General features: G+C 41.8%; 2 long non-coding RNA genes across 2 annotated transcripts; both read right to left on the reverse strand.

The window, feature by feature from the left end:
• Positions 1-644: 644 nt before the first annotated feature.
• LOC127144429 (uncharacterized) lies at positions 645-3,406 on the reverse strand. The gene is made up of 2 exons (XR_007816056.1): positions 2,389-3,406; positions 645-2,331 (listed from the first exon to the last, which is right to left on the reverse strand). It is a non-coding gene; the product is annotated as an uncharacterized LOC127144429 (long non-coding RNA).
• A 17,957-nt stretch (positions 3,407-21,363) lies between these two features.
• LOC127144428 (uncharacterized) lies at positions 21,364-25,450 on the reverse strand. The gene is made up of 2 exons (XR_007816055.1): positions 23,108-25,450; positions 21,364-23,050 (listed from the first exon to the last, which is right to left on the reverse strand). It is a non-coding gene; the product is annotated as an uncharacterized LOC127144428 (long non-coding RNA).
• Between the last annotated feature and the right edge of the window lie 2,460 nt (positions 25,451-27,910).

Here is a 27,910-nt window from a genome sequence, read left to right on the forward strand (position 1 = left end):
TGCTTTTCACGGGGAAGTCGGTAAATCGGTCTTGCTAATAGAGGGCATACAAATCCCATATCTTCTCGCAATACCCTAGCCGGAAGGATTGATCTTTTCGGTTGCACTCAGCATATTCTATCCTAATCGGCGGAGCACCCGTGTGACTGATTCCGAGCTTAGAATGAGAAAGATCTCACTAAGCGGTGGAGCCTTTCCTCGCTCTTCCACTCTGACCAAAGCGCTGGGAGATCGAATTCAGCCTCAAGCTTATTGACTCCATACGACCGATATAGAAGTTGACCACTACGTGGGGGGCACAGATCAGCTCTCCCTTCGCGTCCCATTCATTGAGCTTGACCTGCGAGAAGAAAGGTCTTTCCCGAAGAAAGTACACTATGTTCAAGGCATGTCTTTTCTATCGGTAGGACCCGAGTTCACGATCTTGAGGTTAGCCTCCTTGTCTAGGGAACTCAGTCTCGATCGTGCGAGGAGGCGAAAACATTTTGAAGATTCTTTCCCGGTATTCTCACCTCGTCGGACAACTGCTCAAAGCGCGCTCTCCACCCTCTTTTCTCTTTCCCCGTGTTGAAACTACTTCTTTGTCTTCAACGGCAAAAAGAGAGGTCTGACTCCTTTTAGATATTATGTTCAGTGAGTCAGTCAAGAATGAAATAAGATAAACTACTGGGTTAGCTCATACCGATCCTGACCTCTGGGCCTTCCGTTCCAGTACGGTTCTGAGCCCGGTTTACCCTATTATTACATAGCGATTCGTACCAGAAGCTTACAACCTCGTGGATGGAGATCCTTCTATTTTTCTAATAATAAGAAGAAGAAATCAAAAAAAAAGAAGAAGAAGAGCTACTCCCGACAGGTCATCCCATCCCCCTTGTTCATTGATTGCGGGTGGAACTATCTTATCTCAAGGACGAGGCTCGGATTGGATTGAAGAACAGAAGGCGCGAGAGTTGAGGATAGGATCTCCGTTCTTGGAATCCTGCTGCGGGAGAGAAGAAAAGGACTTGAAGCTTGACTTATCGGTGCGAAAGCTCTCCGTATGAGCGAGCCTGATTCCTCCATTCTCTTATCAGTTATCTTTCCACTGTGATAATGATCGCGATCCAACTAAGCATATGAATACGAGTATGAGATTCAGAATGAGCCCCCGGTCAGGGTGCGGGGAAGATCAAGCAAGGGAAGGCTCAGTTGAGGACAAAGGGCGAGACCTACTTCGAAAGAGGTTCTCAGCTAATAGAAGGATAGGAGTGAACGAAGTCGAGAGAGAGGATCGATGAAAGAAATTCAGAGGAGATTGTAGAACGAGAGGGAGAGGGATGAAATAGCGGGACCTTACTATAACGGGGAATGACTTCCAGAGTCAGCTATCTTAGTTGGACTACCCTCCAGTGAGAACTCTGATGATTGAGTGGGGTCGGACGAAAAAGACAGATTCCCCGAACGTGATCTATCATTTCTGATTTCTTAGAATCTATTCTGAGATACCACCCTATAAGGAAGATGAATGATCTTCCCTTTATTTCCGATAAGGTAAAGCAGCTTTATATCGATCCTAGCCCTAGGATTGATTCTGAGTCCGCGCTTGAGGCTAGTCTCTATCTGAGTTCTAGCTTTCCGAAAGAGAGAATTTGACCTCTTATTCAATTTCAGAGCTGAGCAGCTCTCTCGGTTTCCTTCTTGGACTGATGAGGTGTGAATATGCTCGATCCGGAACTCTTCCTCTAGCTTTACGAACAAGATCTCATTCTCTCTCCCCTCTTTTCTTTTGCACTTTGATGCTACATCTTTTCTATCTTGCGCTCCTGCGAAAGTGCGAAAGTCAGAAAAAGATATTCACTATTCAGTATATAAATATAGAATCAGTCGTTTATCAATATATATATTATATGAGTTGATAAAGCTCTGCGATTAGTACAGTTTCTAAGAGAAGAAAAACAAGAAAAAGATAAAGGATTTTGAGTGGTCCAAAAACAAAGGTCCAGATGACGGGTTAGTGGAATTTCATGAGTCCTCTAAATCTAATGGTTCTGAGTTGCACTCCTTTGAAGGAGCAAAGAATCAATCTCCTACTCCGCCTTCCTAACCTCACTCGAGTTCAACTCCACAAATTCTTTGCGCCTTCCCTATATCTAAAACTACGAGTACCTTCGCACCCTATTGTTTGGAGTCGAGTTATTTCGTCTTTGAAGGGCGATAAAGAAGGGAGAATTCCTTAACTTTCAGTCGCTTCGATCATTCTTTGAGCCTTTATGTTTGGAGTCGAGTTATTTCAAAAAAGAAAGGGAAAGGGCCCTTGTTCATTGACTCCTTATCAGTCGACTTTCAAAGAACCTTATCAGTCGAGCTGCCCTTGTTCATTGACTCCTTATCAGTCGACTTGAAAAGAACCTGAAATTGAACCTTCGCTCTGAACCTTCCTAACCTCAGTCGAGCCGCTTTCGCTCCTTCGCACCTTCTTATATTCTCATTCAGTCCTTTCGCCGATCATTCTGAGATCATTCTTTGATTTTGAGTCGATCTTGTGCAAGGTTGGAGAAAGAGAGAGAAAGGAGCGAAAGCAGCTTGACCGAGAAGACGAGGCTGAATTCATATTCGTCCTAGAAATCACTCTTAATATATAGGAGGGAGGACGGAGGCATAGAGGTGAGTTAGAAAGAAAAGATCAGAGGGTCGACTCTTAACGACTTTCAAAGAACCTCCTACTTGTATGTCTTAAGCAAATGAGATAGAAAAAGTCTCTTCTTTTTTTCAAAACCCCGGGATTTTTTCTTCTTTTTCCACTCAAATAGCATAAATAGAGACTCTATCTACTCTACGATAATAGAGTTCAAAATCAGGCATTTGACTTTCTTTCTCCTCTCTTTATCCGGACCAGAAACTAGAACTCTCATCAAAGTCTGTTCATTTCTTTGATAGGCTTGATTCTTTCATTGCGTTTTCCCGTCTTTTTTCTTGCAAAATGGTCCTTTTTCTCATCTTGATATTTAACGATAATAGAGAAAAAATTCAAGATTTTGAATGAAAAGTTGCTGCCAGCCATACCCAAAACCTAGCTTTTTCTGAATTTTCGCTAAGGATTACAAGGTCGTTGATTACAAAAATTCATAGGTTTCATTCTCAATTCATGAATTTCTTTGTTTTTTTTCTCGTTATTTCATAACCTTCGGACCGATAATAGTCGTTTTTTTACATCTTTTTCATTCTTTCTTGCTGCCAGCTATAGCCAAAAGTGACTCAATGTGCTCTTTCCTAAAAGAAAAGGAAGAAGAAGAAAGATCAAAGATTAAGCTACTCCAGTTGAGTTGAAGTCCTTCGCGATGGAAATGAAAATTCAAGATCGAATTCAACAAGAATAAAAGAGAGAAGAGCGGCTTCCTCTCCGTAAAGATATGATAACCTGATCATTGTCCGATTCATTTCAGAATGAATGAATGAAAGAGAAAAGAGAAATTCACTCAATTTTCATACATAGAAGAAAGCAAAGATTCGATATTGAGAAATCTCATAAGTGAATGAATCTATATTCTCATCTTTGATTAGATTGATGATTGAGATAGTGGCAGTCTATCTTGAATTTCGACATCAGAAAAGAAAGACCGGACGCCCAAAGTGCGAGGCCATGATAGGACCGTCAAATATAGGTGCCTGCGAAGCCGGTCCACGTCTGGCAGAGTATCAACCGATGGAGAACAAGCTGAAAGAGGAACTTTCCATTTTCTTAACTATCTAAATAGAGCATATAACGTATAATAAAGAATTGTACTATCACGGATAAGAAAGACATAATGAAGAAGCAAGAGTCAGACTTTCAGTTCTCATTCGATCTTGAATTTCAGTCATACATAGGGAAAGTTGAAAACAAAGTTTTCTTGTTAATGAATTGAGAATGAAACCTATTCTAAGACAAAGAATTTCAGTCCTATTCTAAGACAAAGCAAGCGATTCTTAGCCTTAAGATCCGGAGGATCGGTATCGCCTTTCCCTTTTCCTTCTTGATCCGGGAAATTTCCCTTCTTAGTATAGGGCCGGGGAATGATCAGACCCAGGGAAAAGAGGTTCCATCCGTCCATGAGTCCTAAGCTACGTCTCTTTCTCGGCCCTTGTTCTTTCTCTTTCTAAAGTCGCAGTCGTCTGCTTCAGAGGAGACAAAAGGTTACGAAGTGCTTCCTTACGGAAAAAAGCTTTTTTCCGACGGGTCCGGAGTCCGAAGGACTTCTGAAATCCATATTAGAATTACAAGATTCGCCGCTCTTTTTCACTATACTCACTTTTTCCAGGATTAGTAGGGCGGATTAGATATATCTTTAGTTCCTATATAACTAGTTAATATCTAATATAAGATATACATGTCTTTCTTCCCTAACGTAAACCAATTATTCATATCTTGGATTCCATCGAATTTGAGAATCATTCTTCGAAATATCCACAAGGGTTGTCTTATAGCAATTCGATTCAATACATCTAGTTGACTCCACTCTCCTCCCCTCTACTCTACCCTACCCAATCCTTTTTTCTCGTTTTTTGGAAACCCTTTCTTTTTAGAATTATCCCACATGGAGACAATCAATCTAAATTCACGAATTCATTAGTCCGAATCCTTGCATAGAAATCTCAATATTTTCTTAATCTAAGTTCATGTCATTTTTTTTTGTTCAATCGTTGAGAGGAAAAATTTGAGATCTCTTTCCTTTTTTTGAAATTCCCGAATATCATAATCTTTCTAGTCTGACTCCCTAGATAGTATATACCTTCCTTATTTTTCGATTATTTGTATATTTATGTTCCCTAAGTAGATTATCTTGAGCCATGTATACATTGCCTTGGTCTAAGCTAAAAAAAAGAGTATTTAGAAAACTAATCAATGATGACCCTCCATGGATTCGCCTATATAAGCTGCAGCTAAAGTTGCAAAAATCAGAGCTTGAATACCACTTGTAAATAATCCAAGGAAGATAACAGGTATAGGAACTACTAAAGGTACTAAAGAAAGAAGAACAAGAACTACTAATTCATCAGCTAATATATTTCCGAAAAGTCGAAAACTAAGTGATAAGGGTTTTGTTCAATCTTCTAAGATGTTAATGGGTAAAAGGATTGGAGTTGGTTTCATGTATTTACCGAAATAACTTAATCCTTTTTTGCTAAGACCCGCATAAAAATATGCTACTGATGTGAGTAAAGCTAAAGCAAGAGTAGTATTTATATCATTTGTGGGTGCGGCTAACTCTCCGTGAGGTAACTGTATGATTTTCCAAGGTAAAAGAGCTCCTGACCAATTCGAAACAAAAATAAATAGAAAGATAGTTCCAATAAAGGGAACCCATGGACCATATTCTTCGCCAATCTGAGTTTTGCTCACGTCTCGAATGAATTCAAGGACATATTCGAAGAAATTCTGACCGTCAGTAGGAATGGTTTGTGGATTACGAACAGCTATAATGGCTGAACCTAATAAGATAGCAATTACAACCCAAGAAGTAATAAGTACTTGGGCATGGACTTGGAAACCTCCTATTTGCCAATACAAGTGTTGGCCGACTTCCACACCAGATATATCGTATAACCCTTTTTGTGTGTTGATAGAAGATAATAGAATATTCATATTGCCCTCTGAAAGAAATAGAACTGTAAAACAATTTGATTCGACTGTCTTTTTTTTTTGACTTGCCTTTTTTTGTCTATTTTTGATACCAATTTCTTACATTACAATATCCCTAGTTTTTTTTCTCTCTTTTGTGCGATTCGGAAATAGTAACCAATTCCCGAAATCTATGGAGTTCCCCCAAAAATTTCTTTATCTTATTATTCAGAAAGAATTTCGTATAGAGCTAGAACGACCCTCCGAAATTGCAAATACTAATTTGTTAAGAATTAATCGGATTGAAGCTATAGCATCATCATTCGCTGGAATCGAAATATCTGCGAGATCGGGGTCACAATTTGTATCAATTAAACAAATAGTTGGAATTCCCAACGTGATACATTCTTGAAGAGCCCGATATTCTTCTTGTTGATCAACGATTATTACAACATCGGGTAACCCCGTCATATATTTCATCCCGCCCAGATATGTTTGCAAGTGAGATAATTGTCTCTTCAACATAGCGGCATCCCTTTTCGGAAGACGGTTGAGTCCCCCCGTCTTTTGTTCCGTTCTCAAGTCCCTGAACTTATTCAGTCTCCTTTCTGTAGTAGACCAATTTGTTAACACCCCCCCGAGCCATTTTTTATTAAGATAATGAGACCGAGTCCTTGTTGCAGCCCGGGCTACTGAATCCGCTGCTTGATTTTTGGTACCAACAATTAAGAATTCTTTGCCCCTAGTTGCTGCATCAAAAAGGAAATCACAAGCTTCTGATAAAAAACGAGCAGTTCGAGTAAGATTTCTAATATTCATACCTTTACGTTTTGCAGAGATATAAGGTGCCATTCTAGGATTCCATTTCCTAGTACCATGACCAAAATGAACTCCTGCTTCCATCATCTCTTCCAAATGGATCTTCCAATATCTTCTTGTCATTTCTCCCCCCACTTCCTCGCTTTTTTTTCTTAAAAAAAGAGACGAGCTGAAATAGAAATAAATAATTGTTCCCATGGAACCTTATCCTCTACCTCGACCGGGGATTGACTGTTGATACACGATCCAAGCCATTAATTTTTTTCTATTCGTTATTATCTTATTACCAAATCAAGGCGGCTAGTTAAGAGGATGACTCCACTTTGATGAATCATTAAACTTTGATGAATCATTAAATCCTAGAAATGCTTGTTCTGATGTATCATGTAAATTCGTTGAAATGAAAAAAGAAAAGAATTCTTTGTGGTGGAAGAAAATCTCTCTCATTTCCCCCTATCAAATTTTTTTTGGGGGGGTTTCTAAAGGAATATTCTGATCTTGCCTCGAAGGGTGCGCTAATTCTCTGAATCCGGTACCAACTGGTATCATTCCTCCTAGAACAAGGTTCTCTTTCAAACCTCTCAACCAATCGATACGACCTCGGAGGGCGGCTTTTGCTAAAACTCGAGCAGTTTCTTGAAAACTTGCTTCCGATATGAAACTTTGAGTATTTAGAGATGCTTTCCTTATTCCCAATAATACGGCTCGGTAACAGATCGCTTCTTCCAAAGCACGCCCTCTTCGTTCCGCTCGTAACAACCCAATGAGTTCTCCAGGTGAAAAAACATTAGACATTCCATCTTCTGAAACCAAGACTTTTGATGTTATTTGACGTACAATAATTTCGATATGTCTATTATGGATCTCCACCCCCTGGGATCGAGAAACCTTTTGGATCTTATTAACCAAAGAGATACGACTTTGCACTATCGTTAGTTCAGAACCAATCAAAAATCCCCAAGGAATTCCAAGAATTCTTGTTATACGCTCGTTCCAACCCTCAATTCTCTTTTCTAGGCTCATCGATATTGAATCAATCGAAGGCACTTCTAATACTTGTTCGACTTTTGGAAGACCCTGCCTTATATCACCAGATCGTGATTTTGCATATATAAATGTAACTAAAGTCTCTCCTTCGTAAAGGATTTCGCCATAATGGCGATGAAGAGTTGCTCCTGAAGTGGCCAAATAAGGCTTAGCTGATCTTATTACTACAGAATCAACTTCAACAATGAGAATTTGACCCGATTTTAGGTGTGGTCTATTTTTGGCTATACATACATTTTCAAAAAAAAACTGTCCAAGACTAATTCTTGTAGGTCTTTCTTCACAATAATTATTGTGAGAATTATGATGCAGAAAATGCCAATTCAAATTCAATGTATTGAAAACGATCTTACTGCATGGATCGGAATTGAAAATCCCCCCGTTTTCATCCATTAAATAATATTTAAGTACTTTCAAAGTCTGTTTTAAATTGTCAAGTTGCAAATATTTAGTTAGGGAGATCGGATTATGAGTTATTAAGTCATAAAATGAATCAAAATTCACAATTTGAGGGGCCGCCCCTAAAGGTCCTAACGAATTCCTAATTTCAATTAGAGGATCCTTTTGACTTTCTTCTTTTATGACATTCTAATCTTTTACATCGTTGAATAGATCCATTTGCAAAGAATTCGATGCTGACAAAATTCTCAAAGATTGGCCTTCCTTATTTCTATTGAACAACGTACGAATAGTTCCTTGATTTTGACTCGGAGATTGTGGAACCCTTGTCTTGGAATAAATAGAAAAAAATGGATTGATATTGGTGCGATCTGACTCATTATTAAAGATCAATCCTGAACCTGACGGATCTTTCCTTTTTCTCATATACGCAGTATCGGATTTCCCTAAGTCTATTCGTAGGAAATTTCGAACCAGACCATTTGTACTTACTTCAACAAAGGAAGCGCGCGCGTCTTCGATAGAAGAGCTTTTTTTGTCTCGGTCCCAATTCAAGAATAAACAAGTCCGAACGTCTTTCATGCTTGTGCCATCAATTCCCCGAATTGGTTTTCCATTTCCATAAAGTATATAATTGACAACTCTAAGCTCCAGATTATCCCTTTCTTGCAATAGATCCTGTGGGAAAAGTTTGACTAAATTGATACCGTCGGCTAGTTCATATATGATTACAGGTCGAACAAAAACAAAAGACTTTTTCTTGGTAGGTGTGATCCACTGGACATAAATCCAATTTTTCGTTTTTCTTTCTTAGAATTTTTTTTGACTCTTTCTGGTGGTATCAAGATGCCATTGTGTCGGGATATCTTATCCATCTCTCCAGGAAAATGTATATCTCCAGAAAAGAGAGTTCAATCCTTTTTTTTTTTTTCTCCACTCGGACCAATCCGCCTACTCGGCTTCTTATACTTAAAGTTAGTCGTGTAGCTACTCCAATGAGACTATTCTTCCGTACCATTATGGAAGAAGATTCTGGTCAAATATGCACTTCCTCGGGAATGAAAAAAAATCGATCCACTTTCATTTGCATTTGGTATTTTGGCTTAAAGTCTTTGACTCCTCGATACTCAATCAAATCCTCTTTTTTGAGGATTGAATGCACCCCTATAGTCCCATATTTAGTAATTCCTGAACTATTTCTTCTGTATTGAGGATCATCGAAAAAAGCAAGAATACTATTTCTACGAAAAAGACCATTTATGGGTATTGAAATCGAAATACCGGAAGGGGGTCGTAGTTCTTTTTCTCGTTCTTTCAGTGATGAAAATTGAATGATGAATCCATTTCTTCGCCTCTTTGCCAATAAATCAGAATTACCGTGGAAAATAGCAGGATATGTGAGATTAGATTGACCCGTACATAGGATTGGATTCAGTTCTGAATAAGAAGGAATTCCGCTTTCGTTTTTACCAGAGAGATCTGGACCATCAAATTTTTGTCCCACTTTCTCATTATTTACTGAAAGGCTAGAAATATATCTTCTTTCGACACAAAGAGAATGAACCTGAATTTGATCTTGATCCTTGTAGAATGAAAAAGGGACTAGACTGCATCCGCACGAACCTCCTGATAATATCCATAAATGACTTCTTTTTGGTAAGAGATGGACATTACTATATGTAAATTCGGGTGCATGGTACACGTCGGTACTCCAATGCATTTCTCCCTCTGAGTCAGAATCAATATGTTTTCGAACTCTCTCTTTGAAATTCAGAGTGTGTGTATGTTCCCGCGCGAATCTCAGCAATCACTTGTTCTGATTCTACATATTGATCATTTTGAACTCAAAGTCAACTTTTTGGTGGAATAGTGACCTTATGTATAATATCCTCACTCTCAATAGTTACATACAAGTCTATATAAGATCAAAAAGCAGGATGCCCATGGCGTGTACGTGTGGGATGAACCAAATTCTCATTTCATTTGATTTTGCCATTAGAAGAAGCTCGTATATGTTCTGCAGTCCCCCCTCTTTGTTCATACTCCGCCGGTATGAAAAGTTCTTAATCTTAGTTGAGTACCCGGTTCTCCAATAGATTGACCCGCAATAATACCTACGGCTTCTCCCAATTCTACCAGGTCCCCGTGAGTAGGACTTCGTCCATAACATAATCGGCAGATCCAAGATGTACTCCTACAAGTAAAGGGAGTCCGAATAGATATTGGTTGGGTTTGAAAGGTTATGAATCGATTAATAAGTCCAATACCAATATCTTGATTTCGAAGGCCAATGCATCGCGGGCCCATATATATATCGTCCGCTAATACACGACCAATTAATCTTTGGATAAAAATGCTTTCCGGAATCATCCTATTTCCAGGACTCACGTCAATCCCTCGGATGCTTCCACAATCGGTTCTACGTACAAGAATGTCTTGAACTACTGAAAGAAGTCTACGTCTAAGATATCCAGCATCCGATGTTCGTACAGCAGTATCCACAACTCCTTTCCGCGCTCCGTAGCAAGAAATTCTATATTCCGTTAAGGACAGCCCCTCACGTAAATTGCTTTTCATGGGTAAATCAATCATTTGTCCTTGTGGATCTGAGATTAATCCTCTCATACCTACTAATTGGTGTACTTGAGATGCATTTCCTCGAGCTCCCGAAAAAGACATTATATGGACTGGATTAAAAGGGTCAGTCATCCTAAAATTAGGATTCATTTCTTGTCGCAAATATGAACTTGTAGCATACCATATCTCAATGGACTGGCGTAATTTTTCTACTGCGTGTACGTTTCCATAATGATGGTGTTTTTCCAAAATCAAACTTTGTTGTTCAGCATCTTGGACTAGCCATCCCTTAGAAGGGATTGTGAAAAGATCATCAATTCCTAATTCAATGGATGTAGCAGTGGCCTGCTGGAAGCCCAGAGTAGAGTGATTTTGATCCAGGATGTGTGATGTATATGCCATTCCGAAGTGATCTATTAATCTGCTAATAAGTCCTTTAATGGCAGTTCCATCTATCACTTTATTGTGAAAGACCAGATCGGCCCCTTCCGCCATAAGTACCTCCATATTACGCTGAGTGGGGTTCGACAATAGGTTTGAGTTAATGATTAGAAAACTTCCTTTTCTCGATCTTGATTCGCGTAGAAATTCAGGACCTATGGTCCTAGTTGAACCGGAGAGAACAAAATTCATACCGGTGTCATATAATTACTTAGCTGAGTGAGATACCAGAGGATTAGGTACCATATGAGCAGGCCCGGCAAAATCCTTGTATAGCCTCTTCGATTTCTCGATAAAGAGAAATATGACCAACAGTGGTTCGAATGTATATACAAAGAATTTCTTTTTTGAGACTTTTGACTATTAGATAGTACCCATAAATCTCATGATGGGTACCCAAAGATTCATAGTGAACTTCGATAGGGGCTTCTCTTGAAGCAATAAGGCGTTGATCTAGTCGCCATCGGAGCCACAAAGGACTATCTAAATTGATCCTTTTCTGGCGATAAGCTCCAATTGCATCATAGGAATTACAAAAAAAGGGTTCTTTCGTATATTTATAGTTATTATTGTCAATTTTTTCATTTTGATGATTTTTGCGATTAGATGGATTATACCGATTTGCACAAATACCTCGGCGATTCCCGCTCGTTAATACATAGAGTCCAATAAGCATATCTTGAGTTGGTACAGAAATGGCCCAATAGCTGAAGACAGGAGATTCATATGAGAAAACATAAGTAAACGCGCCTCTGCTTGAGCCTCCAAAGATAAAGGTAGATGAACAGCCATTTGATCCCCATCAAAGTCTGCATTTCATCCCTTACAAACTAATGGATGTAAACAAATAGCACGTCCTTCCACTAAAATAGGTTGGAAGGCCTGGATGCCTAATCTATGCAGAGTAGGCGCTCTATTTAGCAATACGGGATGCCCCTGCATAACTTCCTGAAGTATTTCCCATACAATGGGTTCTTTTTCCCGAATTTGACTCTTAGCAACTCCTATGTTCGAAGCAAAATGTTGTCGAATTAGACCACGAATTCAAAATGTCTGGAAAAGCTCTATTGCGATTTCGCGAGGCAATCCACATCGATGTAATGAAAGTGAGGGCCCTACAACAATCACAGAACGTCCTGAATAATCGACCCCTTTGCCAAGCAGAGTCTCCCGAAATCTTCCCTCTTTGCTTGCCTGAAATTACATCGGAAAACGACTTGTAAACCTTATTATGGCCATCCCTCATTGGTTGTCCGCGGATTCCATTATCAAGAAGTGTATCCACGGCTTCTTGTACCAATTTCTCCTGACACATTACTAATTCTCCTGGCGTAGATCTACTTGTTGTTAATAGATCAATAAGAGTATTGTTCCGATATATAACTCTTCTATAGAGTGAATTAATATCCGAGCTCATTAGTTTACCCCCATCTATCTGAATGATCGGTCTCAACTCGGGAGGAAGAACAGGTAATAGACATAAAACCATCCATTCGGGTTCTATATTTGTTCGAATAAAATGCTTAGCTAATTCCATACGTCTAAGCAAAAAATCCTTTCTTCTTCCAACTTTTCGATCTTCCCATTCATTACCTGCGGGTCCTTCTTCGCCTAATTCTTTCCATTCTACCAACGAATAATCTATAATAAGTCGCAAATCCAGATCGGCTAATTGTTCTCGTATAGCCCCTGCTCCGGTAGAAATTTCTCGATTTCGAAATGTATCGAAGCCTTGGGTAGTAAAAAAAAGTGGGATGCTGTATTTCCAGGATTGGATTTCATATTCGAATGAACCCCGTAATCGTAAGAAAGTAGGTTTTTTAGCTATAGGCCTAGCAAAAGCAAAATTTGGATAGGATACTATAGGATCTCCCCCTTTCAAAATCGGACGTGAAAGTTTCTTTTCATCCGGCTCAAGTAGTTACATCAAATAAAGGGATTCCCGCTTTCAAATTCTAGAAAATCAAACCCCCAACTACTCTTTACTCAAGTTCTCAATTAAGACCAAAGAAGATTACATTGATTCTTTTGCTTTTTGATTTCAATTTTCTGAGTTCTTTATTCAATATATCAATATTCAATATATCAATTACAACATTCAAAAAAAAAAAAAGAAATGTGATAGCTTTCGGGTAGTCTCTTTCCCTTGGAATGATGAATCCCCTTAATGAAAATTAATAAGGAGTGTATCTTGGAATGAATAAGGGATTTACTTCTTTGTCTTTGTATCCTTCCATTCGATCTTTTAGGTCCCTACTTTACCTCGACGGTTATGCCACGATGTCCTTAAAGCCTATATGCGATGGATAGACTCCTTTAACCATGACATATTTGCTTATTTTCACATAATTTCATTTCTTTCTGAAAGAAAAAGGAATGGTTAATTACACAAAAGAAATCCGTTTTTTTTTCACGAGGTAGAACTCAAAATTCCTATTTATTACTGAATCGACCATAGACCAATTCCCCTTTTATTTGGGATGGGAGTATTGACTACACCCAAAATTCTGAGCTTCATCTTACTCCTACCAAGGAAGCCACATCTCAGATCCGGGGCATGAAGATTGAATGGGATGAGATTCTGAATTGATCAAATCACACATCGCACTAAGCCTGATCATTCTGCTTTATCTAAATCGCGATATAAAAGGGAAGACTAAATACCACACATAGGGGGCATGCCAGTTTAATATAGCCCAGTTGAGGAATGAAATCGCCCACGTAGCGGCCTAGTGGCGGAATCGGAAGTACTCAAAGACCAGATAACCAGATACCGGGAAGGGAAGAGAATGAGAGTGAATAAGTCTATTTTCTTATCTTCCCTCGCGAGCTACTTCGTCAACCTCTTTTCCTTTGGTCTTCGAACCAGGCAGGATCCAATTTACGGTCTCGATCATAGGAATGGCCTCAATCTTATTCATTCAGAGTTCTAGGCTAGGGCTAATTAGCATATGAATCAAAAGAGAATTCCCTTACCGGTCCCAGAGAACCTACCCTATTGAGGAGGGAACTGAGACTGAAGACTGAGTAGAAAATCCTCATTGAGGATACGGTCTCGCTACATCCTTCCTCCTCGTCTTGGAACTCCTAGGACCTATACAAAGATTGGGAATCTTTATCTGTCTTCTATTCACTAACCTCATAAGAAGGGACAAAGGGATCTCATGCAGTCAAATAAGAGGGAAAACAAGGATTGAGACCTCAGGATAAAGAGTGAAAAGGCTATTTTCCTTGGCTTAGAGCCCACTACGCGGTATCTCAGATTCCGAACCAAAACCTAGCAAATTGTGAATTTGAGCTAAGAAAAAGAAGAAATTTCATATGGATAAATCAGTCCTTCGCCTACTACAATCAGTGGAATTCACAAGTCCTTCGGACCTGTCTAATTAAGCTACTCCGGACGAGTTTCCATATTCTCTTTTCATTCCACGAGTTCCTTCGGCTAAAAAATCAGTCAATGAACAAGGGCTCGACTGAAAGGAGAGGGTCAAAGCCCTCAATCAACTCGAGTGAGGTTAGGAAGGCGGAGTAGGCGCAAAGAATTTGCGGGTCCTTATCCTTGAAATTTGAAGGAGCGCAAGTACAGAAATGGAATATGAAAAAGAAGAGAGAATACACGATGCCGGGAGCTTGCCCCTATCCCGCGGAAACTGAGACTCAGTCTGCCGATTTAGTTATTCCATTCCGAACTCCATATCTACTCTATGAGAGTACCCTTTTAGCTGACAGTTATGCTATGCATTCAATCTTCTATCTGAGCCCAGCTGCTTTGCACCTATGAGTAGAGTGATTCATAGTTGATACATCAAAACCGTGGGCAGTTGAGCTTCTTCTAACCGATATTCTCCTTCTCGTTCTCATTCATACCTTCCCGAAGATGAAGATAGTCGGAGGCAGCTGCCTCGTAGGCCTACTTTGAGAGGATCAAGGCTCAAAGAATTTGAGAAGGCAGTAGCAGTGGCCTTTGTTCTTGCTCTAGCCCTCGTCCCAGTAGTTGCTGGAGAAGCTTTAGTTGCTGCTCCCTCATCTCTATCTCTTGCCCAAGGCTGAATTCAATGAACCTATATCAAGGATGAATGAAAATCAAAGGCTGAACTTCATCAGAAAGAAAAGAGCTTGAGAAACCTCTATTTATCTTGTTATAATCTGAAGCAGAAGTCAGAAAAGCATGACTAGGGATGTGAGCTAAAAGGCGCGAAGCTAGAAGAAAGTTCAGTCAGGCGCAAAGAATTTGTGGATGGCTTTTCAATCTGAAAGTCAGAACCTACTAAACCCACTATTTTGGCGAACTTCAAACTACTATTTAGTCTCCCACTCCGCGGTCTCCGATCGAAACTGCTAGAACTCCTCCTCCGTCTCTCTGATTTATGGGAGTCTGAGATATTATGTCCTTTCATTCTTCCTCTCAAAATGACATAATATCTAAAGAGGCTCAAAGAATTTGAGATGCCTCCTTCTCCAGAACCTACTAGTCAGAGAATTAAGCTACCACGGACCGGTTCAAGGAAAAGGTTCGTTCAACTCCTTACGGAGCCTTGTTCATTGAGGGACTCCCAGAAAGAAGGAAAGCCACTAAAAACCTACTAAAAAGACGAAGGCCTTCCAAATCGAAAATCAAGACGAAAGCCTTCTCAAATTCTTTGACTCCTTCATTGATCTTTTTTGATCTATATTACCGCCTGAAATTCATGTATAGGGCTTTCTTGATGTCTAAAGCTCCGTGGGCTCCAGCAACTCATAGAAGCAATGCTGCAACGAGAGCAAGAGAAAGAGCTCACCTTCTATTTCGGTTGAAAAAATGGGGAGCCTTTATTCACTGATTTGAGACTTTCAGTGGATAGTCCTGGTCCTACGTAGCTTAATAGACTCCGTCCGGAGCCTTCGTAGTCTTCCCGCTCCGTGGGTTTCAATTCAAACCTTGAAATTCTTTTCTTGGACTTATTTGATTCGCGGGAATCTTATAGGGATCATTCTATGTTTCGGATCTCTCTCTCTTTCCTCATGGATCAGTTTAGGAAAGATCTCATTAAGCAAGAATTCAAGATCGACTTCTGCTCTTTCATGAAATTCAAGAAGAATGAAGAATGATCATTCAACTCTCATTCCGCTCGTCCTTAGTCTCTTTGTCTTTCTTCTTTGTTCGTATCTCTTTCAGTTCGGTTTGAGAAAAAGAGGTTAGCATGAACAAGTAGGCCCACTCCGCGGTGCTCAGCAGCAGCTTGGGACCGACTTTCTTCGGTTATCATATATAATATCGAGACTGTAAACTGAGTTTACTCAGAAAGAATATGCTCTACCATCGGGTCTTCAGCCGCTCTCCCGTATCTTCATCCGTCGTCCTTGAATGAGGAAGCAAGGGTGCGGGGCTCATAATAATAATAAGCGGAAGACTGAAAGGGATGTTTCCGTTGAAGAAGCTAGGGAACCCGGCACTCGGGGCTGCCTCAGCAGCATAAGATCCAGAGGTTAGAATATGCTTTCAAGGTTATAGTCATAGGGAGAAAGCCTAGGTTAGAACGACTGGAAAGGTTATCTAATACACTCTTCCAAGAGGTATTCAGGGAGTATAGGTAAGATATCAGAAAGTTTTTCTAAAGGACATGTCGAAGTAAATAAATCCAGTTTCAAGTAGGCCTTGGTCGCAAATTCTTTGCCCCTACCCTAGCATCCTCTCCTGAAACTGCTACTGGAACTGCTACTTCATCAACGGAAGGGGATGAAAGAGACTGATCTGGTCGAGCTCAATCTCCCTATTAAAGTCCTCTCGTTCTACTGGGTGGGGGACAACTACTAACTCCTCTAGTTCATAAACTCACTGGAGCGTAACTCCTCTCGTCTTTCCTTTCGCCTATCATCTTGTGTGAGTTGAGAGTGAAGAAGTTCTTTGTCCCACCTATGGTGAAAACTTGCTCAAATGTCCATTCTGCCTCACGAATGGGTGAGAACCTGCTCCCAAACCGCTCCGTGGGGATTGATTCTCCCTTCCAAAAAAAACTAGGGATTGGACGTGAAAATTCTCCTTCTTTGAAGAAAACCTCGGGTGGGGAAGGAGAGACCTGCGTGCTGTTCCGGTGGGACTTCGAGTTGAGGCGAGCTGATCCCTTATGTCATTATCTCATTCTTTCACAAAGATGCCATAAACTCGGAATGGGATGATTCGATTCTTGGTATTTCCACATAGTCATTAGGTTAGGGTTACAAGAGGAGGTTCAAAGAATATTGAGAGGTAAGATACTCAAAGAATCCAGTCACATCAAGGGGCGAAGTCGCCTTGACTAAGCATGAGATGTGTCCGAAGCCTCATCCGCCTTTGGCGCCCACCCAGTCTCGGTTGAGTAAAGCTAGCCGAAAGCCATCTATGTATCGTATCTGAGAAGGTATACCTCTTCGAATCAGAGTGAGAATGATAAGTGGAATGAGAGAAAAAAGCCTCTTCAGGAGCCCTTAGCTTAATGACGAGAAAGGGCTTTCTTTGTCTACTTTCTTGAGTGTAACGGGGAAGATCAAGCAAAGAGGAAGACGACTTCCAGCCAGTATGAGTGAAGCGCGAACTCTCTCTTAATGTAGTAGTCTTTCCCTAGTGGGAAAGGTTATCACAGGTCTTTCTTTCTGAACCTTACTCATCCGCGCACAAGCTAAAGGTCAGACACCCGTACCCGGTGGTTGAGTCATTTTCTTTATAGACGCTTTAGGCCCATCCCCATCGATCGGGGCTAGGTAGGCGCACTGGAGATGAGAGGCTCGGCCCGTGGATTAGGACTCCCTTTCTTTTGTGGTTGAACCAGTCGGTAGTTCCACGTTATATCTCTCTCATGAGAAAAGATGGAATCTCGCACCATTCCAAACTACTAATTGACTAAGAAAAGAGGAAAGTCGACACGAGACAGGACTCAGTTTCTCGCCCTGGGGATGAGATCGGAGGATCGGGACGGACTAGTGGCTCAATGGCTAGGAACCCACTTCCTAAACTCTCCTGCAACCACTTCTGAAACGAGAAATGCTTAAACTTCAAGATCTCTAACCTCGTCTGTCTACTCTGTTTATGGTCTCGCTGACTCAGTCTCTTTCAGTTACCTTTCTCCTGAACCCACGGAAATGGGTCAATCGACAGGTCGAGCGGACTCTTCGTAAACTTGCCCCCCATACATAGAAAAAGGAGGAGATCCTTATCTCAAATTCTTTGACCCTCTTCCATCCGGCTCGAGCTGTGCTCCCCTTCCCGTGATCTTCCTCTTTCGCTTAGTCAGTCTCGTGATTCTGGGCCTAAAGGTAAAGGCTACATCCTTCCGACCCCTCCGTTAGGAGTCTGAAAGCGAAGGACTCCTACTACGCTTTCCTTGCCGTAGGTCTCTTCTTCCGGGGACTCCCTAGCTGATTTCAGAGTCTTTTCGAGACTCAGACGAGTTCCTCCTAAAGAAATAGGATGAATAGTCATCTGGACCTTTGTTTTTCATTGAGGACCTTTCTTTTCTAAGTCAAAAGAGTGAAAAGTTAGGCCGAGGCCCTAAAAAAAAGATTCAGTCTCGCTCTCCTTATCAGTCGAGCCCTTGTTCATTGATTCAGCTTGAATCTTGGACTCCTTTCAGTCGAGCCTTCGGACCACTAAAAAAGAAGCGACTGATCAGTCGTGCTGGAGAGGAGCGAAAGCGGCTCGACTCCCACGGGGCGGTTCAGAGCGAAAGCGGCTCGACTCCCACGGGGCGGTTCAGAGCGAAAGCGGCTCGACTCCCACGGGGCGGTTCAGAGCGAAAGCGGCTCGCCGACGATAGGGGGAGAGGACCTGCTATCGGTCCCACGGAGCGGTGTAGAGTCTGAGGAGTTAGGCTCGACCTACGGGAAGAGGATCGGCCGAACTTCCCCTAAAGCTTTTGTATGAAAAACCGGTCTTTTCTTTAATGAACCAGTCAAAGAATAAAAGGAAAGAAAGCCGCGGGTCGGGCCCAGTTCCTTTGTTTACGAGGGTGAGTCAGAAGTCTCGAACCCGTATCTGCAATCGGTAGAAGTTTAGCGATCAGTCACTAAACCCACTCCGCGGTAATCGACAGACAAGATTCCCAAACTCACTCTTTTCCAAGAGCAGACGTACTGATTCGACCAGGACTAAGTCAACAAGAAGAGGGAGCGACCGCATGAACGACGGGCGCGCCGAAAGCTACCTGCGTCATCTCTCTCTGGACCAAAGAAATGGCCTTGCTTTGAACCCCATTTCATACAGTTCTCTTGGCCCCTCAGTCGGAACACGGTGTAAAGCGCAGTTGAGTACCTCACGGACAGGGGAAGGGCTCATAAGACATTCGTGATTTCCCGAAAGACTATGAATCCGATCACTCCTATAGAGAAAGCCTGCTCTTTGAAGATACTCGGAAAAGGCCAGGCCGGCCGGACCCTTTCCTAGCTAATCCGAAACCGTTATGCTTCCCTGGCCGTGTAGAGGTGTATTCACTATGAAAATCAACCAAGGCATCCTTATCTTGGATTTGAGTATCATAATCGGATATTTGAGTAGAGCTCCGTCTCTCTGATTTATGGTCCGAGGCCTCAATGAACAAGGGCTTCGGTTTTCTCGAAACTGGCTACTCCTTATGATATGCCACCTCAACCCCCGATCGTTGAGCATCTGAGAACATCTCCGGCATTGTCGAGGGAAAGTCAGATAACCGGAAGAATTTGCCTTCACGCCTATCCCATCGATCTCCACTGGCAACAGATCTTTCAGCGAATGTAGCAGCGGATCAATATCAGCTGTCTTCCACTCCTGCTACTGCAAAGTATGAAGTATGAAAAGGAAGAAAGTTCAAGTAAGTGTAGGCTTTCTCCTTTCAGTTTATCCTATGTTCGGTTATGTCAAGCCTATCCTTCTTTTTCAGTGAAAACTACAGCGATACCTAAAATAATAGGACGGATAGGGCCCCGTTGCCCGTTGAATCCGTCTTTCCTGATACCTGATTGAAGGGAAGGTTAGAATACGCTTTCCAGAACAGCTCAATTAGATCGCGCAACTCGAGTGTATTTATTCTCTTTTTCTTCCAACGGAATAAGAATCAGGCAAGGGGAAAAGGGGCACTCTTTAACCCAATCAGAATCCGTACCCGCTGCAGCGGAGGCATCAAAGTCAAAGGGCGCCCCTTGTTCATTGAGGCGGTTCTACCCCAGCCAGTTCCGGGCGTAGTAGAAGAAAGCCTAAAGATGAAATTCAGAAAGACCAGCGTAAGGCGAAGAATTATGTACTTCCACGTTTTTGACTCTGAATAAAAGGAATGCAGAGTGGGACTCAGTGGTCTTCTTTGCCGAATCATATCCATGAATTCAGAATAGAATCTGATAGATGAAATTCATAGGGTGCTAAGCGACAAACCTACCGCGGAATTGAATAGCTCGACAAGTCAATGAACAAGAAGGGCATGCCAAAGACTCAAGAAAGAACTATTGAGTACCAAGAGAGAAGCACCAGCTAGGATAGAAGGAAGGAGACGGAGTTCTAGGAGTTGAGATCAGAAGCTTTACCTACCGCCCCGTGGGAAAAGAGGGAGATCGAAGTAGCCAGCCCTCGCTTTTCTTCTTCCAGCAGAATTTCGTTTTCGTAGTTCTTCCTGCGGAGGCTGCGTCATCTCTTGCCTCATCTTTAGCTTCACTAAGAACCCCATCATAAGCTACCTTTGATACTGATACGGACAAAGATAGGCTGATCTAGTTCATTAGGGTAAAGAGCTTCTTCTTACAATCAGTGATTTGACTTGTGGCTTCCACCCTGTACTGTATCACTGAAAAGAAAAACTGACGGGATCAGCTGAGGTCTGTTTACGAACCGCTTATATTAGGGCCTACATCAAGGCTCAAAGAATGATCGAGGTTGTCCTTTGCTTTTCACGGGGAAGTCGGTAAATCGGTCTTGCTAATAGAGGGCATACAAATCCCATATCTTCTCGCAATACCCTAGCCGGAAGGATTGATCTTTTCGGTTGCACTCAGCATATTCTATCCTAATCGGCGGAGCACCCGTGTGACTGATTCCGAGCTTAGAATGAGAAAGATCTCACTAAGCGGTGGAGCCTTTCCTCGCTCTTCCACTCTGACCAAAGCGCTGGGAGATCGAATTCAGCCTCAAGCTTATTGACTCCATACGACCGATATAGAAGTTGACCACTACGTGGGGGGCACAGATCAGCTCTCCCTTCGCGTCCCATTCATTGAGCTTGACCTGCGAGAAGAAAGGTCTTTCCCGAAGAAAGTACACTATGTTCAAGGCATGTCTTTTCTATCGGTAGGACCCGAGTTCACGATCTTGAGGTTAGCCTCCTTGTCTAGGGAACTCAGTCTCGATCGTGCGAGGAGGCGAAAACATTTTGAAGATTCTTTCCCGGTATTCTCACCTCGTCGGACAACTGCTCAAAGCGCGCTCTCCACCCTCTTTTCTCTTTCCCCGTGTTGAAACTACTTCTTTGTCTTCAACGGCAAAAAGAGAGGTCTGACTCCTTTTAGATATTATGTTCAGTGAGTCAGTCAAGAATGAAATAAGATAAACTACTGGGTTAGCTCATACCGATCCTGACCTCTGGGCCTTCCGTTCCAGTACGGTTCTGAGCCCGGTTTACCCTATTATTACATAGCGATTCGTACCAGAAGCTTACAACCTCGTGGATGGAGATCCTTCTATTTTTCTAATAATAAGAAGAAGAAATCAAAAAAAAAGAAGAAGAAGAGCTACTCCCGACAGGTCATCCCATCCCCCTTGTTCATTGATTGCGGGTGGAACTATCTTATCTCAAGGACGAGGCTCGGATTGGATTGAAGAACAGAAGGCGCGAGAGTTGAGGATAGGATCTCCGTTCTTGGAATCCTGCTGCGGGAGAGAAGAAAAGGACTTGAAGCTTGACTTATCGGTGCGAAAGCTCTCCGTATGAGCGAGCCTGATTCCTCCATTCTCTTATCAGTTATCTTTCCACTGTGATAATGATCGCGATCCAACTAAGCATATGAATACGAGTATGAGATTCAGAATGAGCCCCCGGTCAGGGTGCGGGGAAGATCAAGCAAGGGAAGGCTCAGTTGAGGACAAAGGGCGAGACCTACTTCGAAAGAGGTTCTCAGCTAATAGAAGGATAGGAGTGAACGAAGTCGAGAGAGAGGATCGATGAAAGAAATTCAGAGGAGATTGTAGAACGAGAGGGAGAGGGATGAAATAGCGGGACCTTACTATAACGGGGAATGACTTCCAGAGTCAGCTATCTTAGTTGGACTACCCTCCAGTGAGAACTCTGATGATTGAGTGGGGTCGGACGAAAAAGACAGATTCCCCGAACGTGATCTATCATTTCTGATTTCTTAGAATCTATTCTGAGATACCACCCTATAAGGAAGATGAATGATCTTCCCTTTATTTCCGATAAGGTAAAGCAGCTTTATATCGATCCTAGCCCTAGGATTGATTCTGAGTCCGCGCTTGAGGCTAGTCTCTATCTGAGTTCTAGCTTTCCGAAAGAGAGAATTTGACCTCTTATTCAATTTCAGAGCTGAGCAGCTCTCTCGGTTTCCTTCTTGGACTGATGAGGTGTGAATATGCTCGATCCGGAACTCTTCCTCTAGCTTTACGAACAAGATCTCATTCTCTCTCCCCTCTTTTCTTTTGCACTTTGATGCTACATCTTTTCTATCTTGCGCTCCTGCGAAAGTGCGAAAGTCAGAAAAAGATATTCACTATTCAGTATATAAATATAGAATCAGTCGTTTATCAATATATATATTATATGAGTTGATAAAGCTCTGCGATTAGTACAGTTTCTAAGAGAAGAAAAACAAGAAAAAGATAAAGGATTTTGAGTGGTCCAAAAACAAAGGTCCAGATGACGGGTTAGTGGAATTTCATGAGTCCTCTAAATCTAATGGTTCTGAGTTGCACTCCTTTGAAGGAGCAAAGAATCAATCTCCTACTCCGCCTTCCTAACCTCACTCGAGTTCAACTCCACAAATTCTTTGCGCCTTCCCTATATCTAAAACTACGAGTACCTTCGCACCCTATTGTTTGGAGTCGAGTTATTTCGTCTTTGAAGGGCGATAAAGAAGGGAGAATTCCTTAACTTTCAGTCGCTTCGATCATTCTTTGAGCCTTTATGTTTGGAGTCGAGTTATTTCAAAAAAGAAAGGGAAAGGGCCCTTGTTCATTGACTCCTTATCAGTCGACTTTCAAAGAACCTTATCAGTCGAGCTGCCCTTGTTCATTGACTCCTTATCAGTCGACTTGAAAAGAACCTGAAATTGAACCTTCGCTCTGAACCTTCCTAACCTCAGTCGAGCCGCTTTCGCTCCTTCGCACCTTCTTATATTCTCATTCAGTCCTTTCGCCGATCATTCTGAGATCATTCTTTGATTTTGAGTCGATCTTGTGCAAGGTTGGAGAAAGAGAGAGAAAGGAGCGAAAGCAGCTTGACCGAGAAGACGAGGCTGAATTCATATTCGTCCTAGAAATCACTCTTAATATATAGGAGGGAGGACGGAGGCATAGAGGTGAGTTAGAAAGAAAAGATCAGAGGGTCGACTCTTAACGACTTTCAAAGAACCTCCTACTTGTATGTCTTAAGCAAATGAGATAGAAAAAGTCTCTTCTTTTTTTCAAAACCCCGGGATTTTTTCTTCTTTTTCCACTCAAATAGCATAAATAGAGACTCTATCTACTCTACGATAATAGAGTTCAAAATCAGGCATTTGACTTTCTTTCTCCTCTCTTTATCCGGACCAGAAACTAGAACTCTCATCAAAGTCTGTTCATTTCTTTGATAGGCTTGATTCTTTCATTGCGTTTTCCCGTCTTTTTTCTTGCAAAATGGTCCTTTTTCTCATCTTGATATTTAACGATAATAGAGAAAAAATTCAAGATTTTGAATGAAAAGTTGCTGCCAGCCATACCCAAAACCTAGCTTTTTCTGAATTTTCGCTAAGGATTACAAGGTCGTTGATTACAAAAATTCATAGGTTTCATTCTCAATTCATGAATTTCTTTGTTTTTTTTCTCGTTATTTCATAACCTTCGGACCGATAATAGTCGTTTTTTTACATCTTTTTCATGACTGCCTTATGAATCAGTCCTCCGGACCAGTCTCGCCCTAGCATTTTCTGGGATTCTTGGATTTGAGTCCAGGTTATTCAAGAATAATTCTTCTTTCATTCTCGTTAATGAGCTTCTTTTCTTTTATTGACTTTTCACAGGCAAGAAAAGAAAGGCAGGGATCTTCTTTGATCCTTAAGTTTCTCCTACGCCTCGCAAATTCTTTGCGCCTTCGCATATTTCATTCCGCCTCCGGACTATAAGTTCAGAGTCTCAAATATGCAATAAGCCAAGGGCTTTAGGGCTGAGGTCAGTCTTGAGTGAGGTAGGTCAGCTACTTCGCTTCCTCTTACTAGGGGGTACTCTTTCTTTTCTTTCCCACTCCGCGGAACCTACTTCAAGTCATAAGACTCCGATCGCAAGTCAAATTCTCTAATGGATAGGCCTCAGGCGGGAAAATCGAAATTGATTGGACCCATGGGCAATAGCCCAGTTTTCTCGGACCTATAGAATCCTCTTTGAAGACAGACATGCGGATTGGACAAGAGCTCGACTCTGCTCTATTCTGCTCGACCGGTCTAGGCATTTACTCAGAAAGAATTGGAAATCCCCTTGTCTCGACCAAGAGGAAGGAAGCGAACCCTTGCTCCTCGACCAGCAGTCTCAGACTTGAATCTCTCCTCATTCTATCAGAGGGTAGAACGACTGTAAAGCAGCTCGTAAAGGCAAGGCCAGCCCTTAGTAGGTCCTTCTTGAGTTATTCAGTTAAGGTAAGGCAAAGGAGAATCTTTCCCCCAGTTTCATGAATCAGAGTTGCGGAAAGAGGCTGAAATCTCCTTTTTAAGGGTTTTCAACAGGGGTCGGCAGCAGCTTTGCAATGAGAGACGGACTGAGACCTCGTATTCTCTCCGTTGCGGCAGCTAGACCGGATTTAGTAGGAAGAGCTGGAAAGGTTATCATAGGATAGGAATCTGTCCCTGTTGAGACAGAGGGGGGAAGCCAGACAGACCGGATTTAGGGTCGGTGCTCACTCAGCGAGCGAAGGAGCCCACTACGCGGTGCGGAGTTAGAGCAAGCCGGACAGGAAGCCTCAGTTGGGGAGGATATGGAATCGGAATGAGAAGTAGTAGCTGTCTCACATGTCCGCGCGAAGAATGGATCCCTTTCGCTAACATAAAGAGTCATCTGTCTCCTTTGAGGCAGCTTAGTTGACTCCCAAGTGGGATAACTCTAAGTACGGCATTCACATTCAGTCAGAAGTACGAAAATGAAAGAAGGAAGAAGGAAGAGGTCAGAGGCAGACTCGACCTAACCTAAGACAAAGTCGACAAGTGGTATTCAGTCTGGTTCCGGTTTACCTGTTGGCAGAAGAGGAAGGGTCTCCCTTCTTTAGTAGGTTTGTTAGGGTCGGCGAAGAAGAATCCATCCGTCCCAGTTTCAGAAGGAGGGAAGGAACTAAGAAAGAACTCTATTTGCACAAAGAAAAAACAATTAGACGAAGGAAAGGTGCGAAAAGCTGCTCCTTTGTTGAGAGGTGAACGAAAGAGAGTTTACAGGGATGAACGGTCTTGATGCTCATTCATTCAGGATTAGAAGCAAGTAGGTGCTGGGGAAGAGGTCTCTCTTTCTAACGATCTTGCCACCGAATAGGTTCTTTTTCTGGATACTGAGTTGACGAATAGAGTATCTTATGATAGATGCAGGTATGATATAAATACCAGTTAGAGGAAAATGCCTTCCTTCACCGGGGACCCAGAGGAAGAAGTTTACATGAGTGCCATTTACACTAAGTTTCAAGCCTCAGAAAGAGGCTCTCAGAACAGAAATTTCTCAGACTTACAAGGCTCGATGAAATTGAGGAGGAGGAGTTTCATGAGTAAGAAGAACTAGAAAAAGTCATGAGATCTCTTGAAGTAGGAAAGGAGGTCACTATGATCATCGGTCCCTTTCATGAGATGTTGCCGAATCTCTTTCATTCTCAGTTACGGATCTCAACTGGAAAGCAGCTCGAGCTAAAGCCAGAAGAAGAGTCAGACTTGGTGCGGTGCGAAGCTTAACCTACTAAACCTACTTAAAGGAATGAAGGAGTCAAGATTATGATAGTCAAAAACGATGAAAAAAAGATTAGTAAAAGGACCGATACATTTCTTTTGGATAATCTTTCGTCTATCTTTCTTTTCGAAAGTCTTGATAAAACCTGAAGTTCGTTAAGAGGAGGTTTTAGAGTCAAGAGGTCTTGACGATTTAAAAGACTATCCAAAAGACCTAATAAGAATCAGAGTCCTATTTAAAGATTTCGAAAAAGTATGAAAATCGTATTAATGTTTTAGAAAGATTATTCAAAACCATTGTCAGAGACTGCGTCTCCCTTATCTTTCTTTTGGAAAGTCTTGAGAAAGCATTAATATACTTTTGTTTTAGATAATCTTTCGTCTATCTTTCTTTTGGAAAGTCTTGAGAAAACCTGAATCTTGTCTTTCGTCATCATTAATACCAGTTCCTTGCTTCTTTAAGCACGATTTATGAGATTGTTGAGACTTTGATTATATATATAAAGGATCAAACTAGTTTTTTCTGTCAAAAACACGAGACATTTCTTTTTTCAAATCTTTCGTCAAGGGGCGAAAGAGGCTCGACTGGAAAGGAGAGGGGCGAAAGAGGCTCGACTGGAAAGGAGAGGGGCGAAAAGTCAGGAAAACTGAGATTCTCCCTAGAAGGAATTTGAGGTTCCTCCATCCGGACATTGCGCAAACCGCAGAGTGGGTTTTTGACATCTTATGCCGGGAAGCATGATTTCGAGTCAAACCTGGATGAAAAGAGAAAAAAGGAATCTGAGATCTCAGTCAACTCTTAGACCAGAGACGGCAGCTCGACCAGAAGTCCCCTTAGAGTCCGCTGAAAGGTCACTAAAAGTCTCTCCCTTCCTTCGGAAGTCGAAGGAGTAGCCATTTATGCTCTTCTTTCTGCAGAAGTGAGTCTTCTTCTTCGATCGGTAGCATAAGTTGTGGAGGTTGTTGAAGTGGCAGTTCCAGTTCTTGCTGCCTAAGCAGCCTTATCAAAAAAGAGAGAATGAAAGAGATGAGGCTTTAAAGTCTATTAACTTTGATTTCTCCCAACTAGTTCCCGAACTGAATCCGGTAGACCTTCACATTTCACATTCAAAGACATGCTCAGTATTTTCAGTGAGATCTTTCAGAATAAAGGAAAGAAGAAGGGAGACTTAAGCTGAAGAGGGGACAGGTGCTCGCGAAGGAGGTTACGGTCTTCCTTCCATTAGAGGTTAGATCTGTTGACGAGGAAGAAGAACTCCAATATGCGAGACCAGTAGGCTACGACGGAGAGAAGCTCTGAGCCAGCAAGAGAATGAGAAGGAGAGCTTATTGCTCGAGCTAAGATCCATACATTTCTTTTGGATAGTTTTTCTAAATCACATTAAGATGCCAAACTGATAAAAGAAAGAAAGAAGAAATCCCAATTCATCGGCGAGACAAGAAGAGTCCGGTAAAGTGATAGCTGAGTGCGAAGGCGAAATCTAATATGAGTGAACGAAGTCGAGAGTTGAATAGTGGCTCGACCTACTAAAGTCCAATTAAAAGGAGAATCCAGGTAGCAGCTTTCTGACTCAAACTTACTCAAAGGGAATCCAGATCAGGATAGGAGGTGCAGTTTTCAGTCGATCTTGCCTTTGAGAAGCTAGGATCGGGGAATGATCTTTCGTCAGTGGCTGTCGTTGAAGTCGTTCTAGCAGCCTCTCCCGGAAGATATTTGAACAAGATATTTTCAGAGGACCGGCTGTCGGATTTACCTTAGTTCTTTTTTAGTATATTAAGGCATTCAATGTGCTAGAACTCCTATACTAAAACAGATAAGAAAAAATATAGAAGCATTCCTTAGAAAAGTAGCCTTGCTAGAGAAAAAACTCTAGAAGTTTAGATACTTGGACAGGGAGAAGGGGGCAAGCAGAAGGCTGTGCTCAGAGTTTCGCAGGGAAAAGGAAGAAGATGAACAAC

The sequence above is a fragment of the Cucumis melo genome, chromosome 12 (assembly GCF_025177605.1).
Source record: "Cucumis melo cultivar AY chromosome 12, USDA_Cmelo_AY_1.0, whole genome shotgun sequence".
NCBI lineage: Eukaryota > Viridiplantae > Streptophyta > Magnoliopsida > Cucurbitales > Cucurbitaceae > Cucumis > Cucumis melo.